The sequence below is a fragment of the Malaclemys terrapin genome, chromosome 10 (assembly GCF_027887155.1).
Source record: "Malaclemys terrapin pileata isolate rMalTer1 chromosome 10, rMalTer1.hap1, whole genome shotgun sequence".
Taxonomy (NCBI): domain Eukaryota; kingdom Metazoa; phylum Chordata; order Testudines; family Emydidae; genus Malaclemys; species Malaclemys terrapin.
This window is the reverse complement of record NC_071514.1, coordinates 31761947-31770405: the sequence shown is the minus strand read 5'-3', so window position 1 is coordinate 31770405 and position 8459 is coordinate 31761947. Positions and strand designations below refer to the sequence as shown.

Here is an 8459-nt window from a genome sequence, read left to right as displayed (position 1 = left end):
AACCAATTTTCTTTTTGGATTCCTGGGTGGGTGGGAAAGGAACAGACTTACGAATGGGTTTAAATACAATTTTCAGTCGTGGTGGAGACACTTGGACGCATCGTGGGTAAAAACAACAGACATGTGGGAACGTTCTAAGGAAACAACAAGTACCAGAGACAAACCTTAGTGGGGTGAGGCTCAGAACTGTTGTGAGACAGGAGCAGACCCTAATTTCTCCGTGAGAATTTGCCAGCGGTTTAAATACCCGAACAATTGAAATGTACTATATTAGCTCTTAGTAGGAGTTTGGAGATGCAAAGAATCATTCAGTCGGAGCCTGAGCTTCAAAGACACCAGCTTCCCCTCAAGGAAAAGTTTACAGATGTGGATGCTCTCTCTGCATTCCAGACAAACGATTTTCCCTACATACCTCTGTAGAGGGCATCCCTGACCAGATTTCTTCCACCTAGATATGTCAAGCCGGTTTCTAGTGCTTTGAACTGGGGAGGTTGGTTATTCTATGCATCGGCTCACAGTCTTTAACACCATGCTGCAGTTAGAAGCTACTTATTGAAATCCTTAATTGACGACAATATGTTCTTTTGCTTCTTGATTCTACAGCTGAAAATCGGCGCACTGTCCACTTATTCACCTTGGGAGGAATCAAGATCCCCTCACTCACTTCTCTCTACAAACTAGGTGCCACTTTCTTATACCGCTTGATGGCAAATGTCTCATTTTCAGTGTGCTAGCTGGCATACATTATTTTAATTAAGTCTATGGCGATTTACTTTCCTCTGAGATCCATTCCACGGTGCAATTAGGAACGTATTGGTGCTAGCACATATGAATATTCAGGAGGGTGTCAATTAATTAGCAGACAGAGGAATCTCATTATGATGCTCAAACCCCTTTTAGTGCTAAGCAGAATTAAAGGGGCATTTGCCAATGTGCTGGATTAGTGAATATTTTATTGTGCACTCATTTAACTTCATTATCATAGCACTTACACTACTCTCTGATTTTATTAATTAAATTGCTCATTAATTTGTCCAGAAAGAGAGATAAAAGTTTTATGACACCGCAGCACTTGTGTAGACACCTTGAAAAGCAAACTTCTGCACTGCCCTGCTACCCTGTAGGAAAGTAATTTACCACGGTTAGGGAGGAATTTATCAACACAGTACTTGAGTCTACTTACCTAGCGCTATGTTTCATAAATACTCCTTTGCACATGAGAAAAGGAGTTCACTTCCTGGGAAGTGTATTACATTTGCACGCTACTTTGCAGCTATGCAGTAGATACATGTCTGTTTTCTGTAACCGAAGAGGTAGGGTACAATATAGCAGTTAGTGTTGCTACACCAATAAAAAGGCATTACTGTGAATTTGAAGTATTGGCTACAGTTTCTTCTTTTTATAACACCCTAGGCAGCTAGCCCCCCTCCCCCCATCCGATTAACCCGTTAATCTCTGTACAAAGTGGACCAAGAGAAATTTTATCTTGTTTTACAAAGTTTCTGGACAAAATAAAACCAGATGTTTCTGGAGGACGTGGAGACCAAATTTTATTATTTTTTTTAATTTGAAGACAAGACAAGGCTGGCGGTTTAACTAGTGGAATACAGCGTTTTATCAAGTTGTATCATATAAAATAAAAAAAAACTATTGCTGATCAAAAGATACAGACACCAATCTCAGGTTTGCAAGATTACACTCATACTTTAATTAGGCAACACTTTAACGCTCGTAATTTTTCCAAGATCATTGTATTAAGAGCAACTATTTTTTAAATGTCCGTGGGATATTGTGCTTTGCAAAAAACAAACAAAAATCCCTTAGAAATGTTTAATATTAAATATTCATCGGATTTAAATTCAATAGCCGGATCATCCGACAGACATAGATGCACAGAAAGCTATAGATAATCAGCCCCTATGCATCTTCACACAAGAGGGAACAACCCAGTGTCATTAGACACTCCAGAGAGGAAAGGGAAACCAGTGGAGATACGTTTAAAAAGTCACCTTCATTTCAACATCCAGCGCGGAATTTGCCCAAAAAGGTTAGAAAGACAAATATTAAATCTGCCTTCACAAAGGGAGCTGCTAAATAGATCCTAAATTAATATGCATGTAAAATTAATTAGCTGTATTTCGTGACATCAAAATAAGTACCTGGGAAACAAGAACACCTTCTGGGCATTTGGAACCATATGCTGGAATTATGGTTAATTGACTAATTACATAAATTAGGCATTAATTTTACAACACATCAAGTATAAAAGATATCTCAATTAATTGTGCATAAATTACAAGGTTAAAGGGGGAGGCGTTGACAATAGAAAATGTCTCACCTCTGGCCCTTTGAAAGATTGAGCAGGACTAATCTGATGCCCTTTTGGTGACCACTTGTATCTCAAGGGGGAAGTACCCAGGAGTAGCCAAGTAAAACTGGCTAGCGATGCTGTGGGTGCCCAGATTTTGCCATTGACTCCAGGCAATCATTAATGCGAGAAGAAAAAAAAGAGCTAGTTCATTAAAATCAATTACACATTTTAAGATTGATTAGCTTTTGTCAGAAAAAAACATCTCTGTAAATCTGCCCCTGATTTTTTTTTAATGCCAGGAATATCTGCACCTGCTTGTACAGACTACTCACATAGCGGCCTCCCAAGTGAGCAGTGTTTTTTTCTTATTATTATTTTGCAGTATTTCATGTGTATGCTTTTGGGAAAGAGGAGCTTTGGGGATTGGTCAACCATATATATTCCCCCCCCACACACACACACACACGCACACCCGCCGTGCACACACACTGCCTCTGTTTCCAAGTCACAGATAAAACAATTGAAGTAATTGCTCTGTAATTGGAAACTCTTGAAATAAAATCGTAGTCTGCTTTGGGAAGGTAATCACGTGAGGCTTTTATTTACTTATTTTCAATTTAAAGATATTGAAAATTACAAAGAGAACAAACCTTCAATACAGCCCATATAGCTGCATAGATCACAATAAAATATTTCACAATAATCTATTGTGCTCATACAGTGTTGTGCTATTGGAATGAGAAGACCTTCATTTTCAATGCTCCATGTCAGAGCTGCTGTTTTCTGGCTTGATCCCATTTTCTTCTTTTTTTCCCCAAAGAAAAAAAATCTTCCAATAAATAAATAAATAAACCAAATTCACTAACCAACACATGGAGCTTGTTCCTGCTTTCCTGGGAGTTAGCAAAGTTTTGGCCTTTGGTTTCAGTGGCAGCAGGATCAAGTTTAAAGATTAAAAACTCAAACCATATTATTATTAATTGTTGTTATTTATTCTATTATTTAGCTTGCAATAGCACAGGGTAGTAACGTGCTAGAGACAGACCCAGTCCTCGACCTGAAGAGTTTACAATCTAAGACAATTGATGAAAATACAAATATTTTATTTTCTGGAAACCCCACAGTACAACGTTTCCAATAGTAACAGAAGGACAGAGATCAGTAACCTCTATGGAATGTCACCAGCTGATTGCTGGCTTATGGATATTTTGGAACATGCAAATATTTTACCTGGGGTGGGGGCATGTGTTTAAAATACAGGTAGAGTTTTGAGCTGTCTGGAATAATAATTTTTGTTTGAACGGATAGATTGGGTGAATTCAAACCGGCAAGGAAGCTCTGAGGACTGAAACCCAGCTCATAAAAATAAGGAATGGAAAGCTTGTCCTAGTGCATTTGGAAGGGAATGGAATCTTATTGATATAGTCTGTGTGTGGGGTGGAGAGAGGGAGAGAGATGACCTGAACATCACAGCAGGAAGGAAGTAGTTAATACTATTCTTCCCCCTTTATTCAGGCAAACCTAGTGAAATCAATGGCAGGACTGCCTGAGTAAAGAGTGAGTAAGAAATAGTTACTAGGCCCCCTTGTTCGAACCTTTCCAGGACACCTAAGCAAAGATGTCAGAATATTCCACCTTCATGAATAATTTCTAATGATTGACCACTTCAGAAAGAAGGTCTTTTTCCTATCTCCCCCTTCCCCCGCCCCCAGCCCCATTAGGCCAGACTCCGTACCACAGCACCATCAAAACAAACAAAGCCTTCCTCTAAAGTTCACAAGATCTTTTCCCCTGTCTGTGGATAAATGCTGGAGACAAGGAGCCCTGGCTGCATTAGTTACAATATATCTTGACTGCTGATGGGATAGAAAACGGATGAAAACCTGCCACATGGCGATCTTTTTATTGAGACAAAATGTTCATTTTGATGTAGCTGTTTTGTGCAGTTGCCAGATGCTGAAAATACTTGAGGGAGATGTTGACAAGTGGATAATTGTCAGCAGAACTAAAACAGACACTTTGTTTACAGTTGAGCATGATTAATTGAGAGTAAATAAAACAGCAGCCCTGTTCATAAACTCGCTCAGCATCTCAAGTTCAAAAGAGGCAACACTCTCTAGAAAGGAACGAACTGAACTCCTCACCATTTCCAAGGCAAGGATCATACAACTGGGTCACTAACTTAGCAAGATAATTAAAACGCTCAGTGCAGGGCACAAGCCTCTAGCTTTAAAAGGCATGTGGCTTGCTGCTTGCTTCTCTCTTTCTGTCTCATCTGCTGTGTTTCTGGATTCTGGTTTACAGGGTTAGAGCACAAGGAGGAGAATTAGAAACGAATTTAGGATTAAAGGATTTGCAGTGAATGCTGGAAGGTGCCGAGCAATTTAGAGAAAATGAAAAACCACCAGTGACCTGAAATAATAATAGTAAAATAAGAGGTAACTCGGCAATAACCTCTCCCTCCAATGCAACTTTATGGTGCTACAGAGGATCACATCCAGTATAGTACTAATAAAGTATAGCACCTGATGATCAATAAATATTGTATATTCTTGGCAGTTTTTAATGTAAACCAACATATATGTTTCTAGTAGTTCATACATATCCTGTGTACCAATATATATTTATGCAGAAATGCACAGAAGGTGGCATATATGACCTGAGTGAGTTTTAAGCTGTTTGTGCATCTTACGCCAGGTGTTCTGGGGAGATGAAAGGCAGGGAAGTAGCAGTATTCTCCCAAGCTCTTAAAACCTCACAATATCTTCATTGTATCTTCACAATATTATAAACTCTTGCTTTTCTTGTGCTTTGATCAGCCGTGAAATAGTTTAAATGTCAAGATTGTTAATTATCATTATACTTCAGAGTTAACACTACATACTCATATCTGTAGTTTCAAGATATCTGCAGACATAAGAATCGCCAAACTAGAACAGACCAATGGTTCATCTAGCCTAATATCTTGTCTTCTGACAGTGGCCAGTGCCAGGCACTTCAGAGGGAATAACTAGAACAGGCAATCATCAAGTGATCCATCCCCTGGTTCATATCCAGCTTCTGGCAGTCATAAGCTAGGGACACCCAGAGCACGGAGATGGCTCCCACATAGATCTACATGTTGGTGCCCATCAGCACCAAAATCTGTCCAAGAAGTTGGAAGGCTTGGGCATGATCAGGGGCTGGTCACTTGGCTTCACCTCTAGACTGTGGTAATTGTGAACTGGGTTTGCCTTGTGTACCAATTCTTGTCTCAGCCTGGCAAGTTCTTCCTTCTCCTGCTCTGCCTCCTGCTGTCTGGCCTCTTCTCGGAGCTTCTCTTTTAAAGTTTCCAGCTCAGCTAGTCGCTTTTTGAACTTTTGATGCTCGTTAGCTCTCTGTTGCCAGCTCAAAGCTTTTGGGAACTGTTTTTGGCTTGCTATCCTCCTTTGGTACAAAAGGCTCAATGGCATTTGGATTAGCTTTGAAACATGCTGCCTCTTTCTGTCATTTCAGGTCTTCTTTGATCTGTTGCTGCCAATTCTGCAACATGGTAGCTCCCCATTCATCTGTCTGCAGGTTGTCCTCTATGGTCCACCCTCTATGATCCTTGGATTAAGCTCCTGAGCTTTGAATTTGTATTGTTGGAGCTTCTCTATTTCCTCTGCCTCCAGCCCAGCTGCATTCTTGCAAGTTACACTGTTTTGTTTGAAGCAGTGGAGTTTTGGGCTGTGTAAGCCTGGTCGCCAGTGGCTTTACTGGAATTGGACTTTCATCAGTCCTCCTGCTCCTGAATGGTAATGAGAGGGAGTGCATTTCTGGAAGTTTTAAATCTGCTGAGAAAGGGGAATGTGACGTAGTTTCTTCAAACTTCCTTTTGTTGCCACAGGAGAGATTGAAAGGTTTAGGGACTGTGGGCCTCTTCACCACTCGTGCCAGAGTTGAAGGATACTTTCTCAGTGTTGCTATGAAATCCAGCTCCTTGTATTCATTCCCAGGTTGGCTTTAATCCTCTCATCTGTGAGAAATGGAAGTCAACTGGTTTTGTTACCTGACCAGTAGTTTTCTTCACAGGTTGTCCTGTGCCAGCAATAGCTGCTCTCAGGGACTCTTCATTCTTTTTGCGTCTCCTGCTGCAATTGCTTCATCTTTTCCAGCTCCCGATCCTCCATCCTCTTTAGCTTGCCAGAAAGATTCTTCTTTTTCAGCATTGTTGGCATGATAAGCATGGTCAGCTTGCCTTTGGGTCTGGCTGGGGAGAGTTCAGTGCTCTGGGAGTGATCTCTGTTCATCAATACTTCAATAAATTTCTCTCTACTGCTAGAGCAAGCAGGACCCAAGCCCCAAGCAGGACTCTGATGTATATTTTCTGTTTTTTGGTGGGTGGTTCATCTTCCTTTTTGGTGGAGGTGACCGTGTGATCTCTCTGCTTTGACTCTGGCCTGACATTTGCATTGCTGGGCATTCTTCTGTTGTGCCGACAGTCTTCTGGATACCCTACTTTGAGAAGCTCCTGAAGGAGCAGGAGCTGAAGCATCATTTGAGGGGACTCTCCAGGCTGCCAGAGAACCAACAATATTCCATGATCTCAACATTGCCTCCAACATTTCTCTCTCCTCCATCTCATGGTTTTCACCTTGTGGAAGATTAGCCTTTGAAAAGGCAGACTTGTGCTGCAAGATAATTGCCACATTCTCTTCAGGAAGGACATTTTCCGAACTGGCTTTCAGATCAAACCATGAATCTACACTCTGCATGTTATCGTCATTCAGAGTCCTGAAGTTGATGTCGGTCGATTCTGCACCATAGGAGTCGGAAGATGGTGGATGAGACATTTTCACTGCAGTCTTGAGCCCAGAAGTCTGTCACATGTAACACCATAAATCTAGTTTAGATTAATCCCTCCACTGCCATCGACCTGAGCCTTATATAGTGGCATTATGATATGTTCTGTCTTATTGTCTATCCCTTTCCTAATGGTACCTAATATTGTTAACTTTTTTTGACTGCCACTGCACACTGAGTGGATGTTTTCAGAGAGCTATTCACAATGACTCCAAGATCTTTTATGAGTGGCAACAGCTAATTTAGACCCCATCATTCTAGTTGTATAGCTGAGGTTGTTTTCCAGTTTGCATTACTTTGCATTTATCAACATTGAATTTCATCTGCCATTTACTTGCCCAGTTACCCAATTTTGCAAGATCCCTTTGTAACTCTTCATAATCTCATTTGGACTTAACTATCTTGAGTAGTTTTATATCATCTGCAAATTTTGCCACCTTGTAGTTTACCACTTTCCCCCCATCATATATGAATATGTTGAACAGCACTGCTCCAGTACAGATCCCTGGTGGACACCACTGTTTATTTCTCTCCATTCTGAAAACTGACCATTTATTTCTATCCTTTGTTTCCTATCTTTTAACCAGTTATTGGTCCATGAGAGGACCTTCCCTCTTATTCCATGACAGCTTACTTTGCTTAAGAGCCTTTGGTGATGCACCTTGTCAAAGACTTTCTGAAAGACTTGGGTGGAAATCACAATGTTTCTTAACCTACAAAAAGTAAGCTTAGTAACCATAATGGCTAGCAACTTAACTCTTTATTTTAAAGAGAAGTTTACTTTCTGGAGTAGATGATGGCCACCTGCCAGGGAAAAAAAAACAGCTGGCTTACAAAGCCACTGTGAGTTGTCCAAATGCAACTGCTGCCTACGGCCAAATCCTGCTTGCCTTTCTCATAGAGGGAGTGCTACTGAAGGTAAAGTGGCTACTCCTCTGAGTAAAATAAGCAAAAACTGTCTCCTTCAGTGGTGTTACAATGATCAAGACTGAAGATAAAGTGACTTTAAACAACCTAGAAGTTCAGTTTCCTACGGCTGCACTGGCAGAGGGTGTTGTATGTTCATCCTATGGAAAGATAGGACAAATGGAAAGATTTGTCATGTAATGGGGTTCACTCACCACTCTGGCACCTCCTGCTGGTTGTCATGGGAATTAGCTTTGTGTGTTAGTGCGCCCTCTCCTGGTGGTGCCTCACTGCTGTCACTCCTGCTCCAGGACCCACATCTCTCCAAGGACTGTGGCATTCTCTTCAGTGACACAGCCCTCTGTCTGGGCCAGACACTGCACTCCCCCCTTCTAGGGGACCTGCAGTCCACTGTTCA

The 8459-nt window shown here is 41.1% G+C and overlaps 1 pseudogene; it reads right to left on the bottom strand.

Annotated features, from left to right (window-relative positions):
• Positions 1–5877: 5877 nt before the first annotated feature.
• LOC128844464 (targeting protein for Xklp2-like) lies at positions 5878–7125 on the bottom strand (annotated as a pseudogene).
• Positions 7126–8459: the final 1334 nt, after the last annotated feature.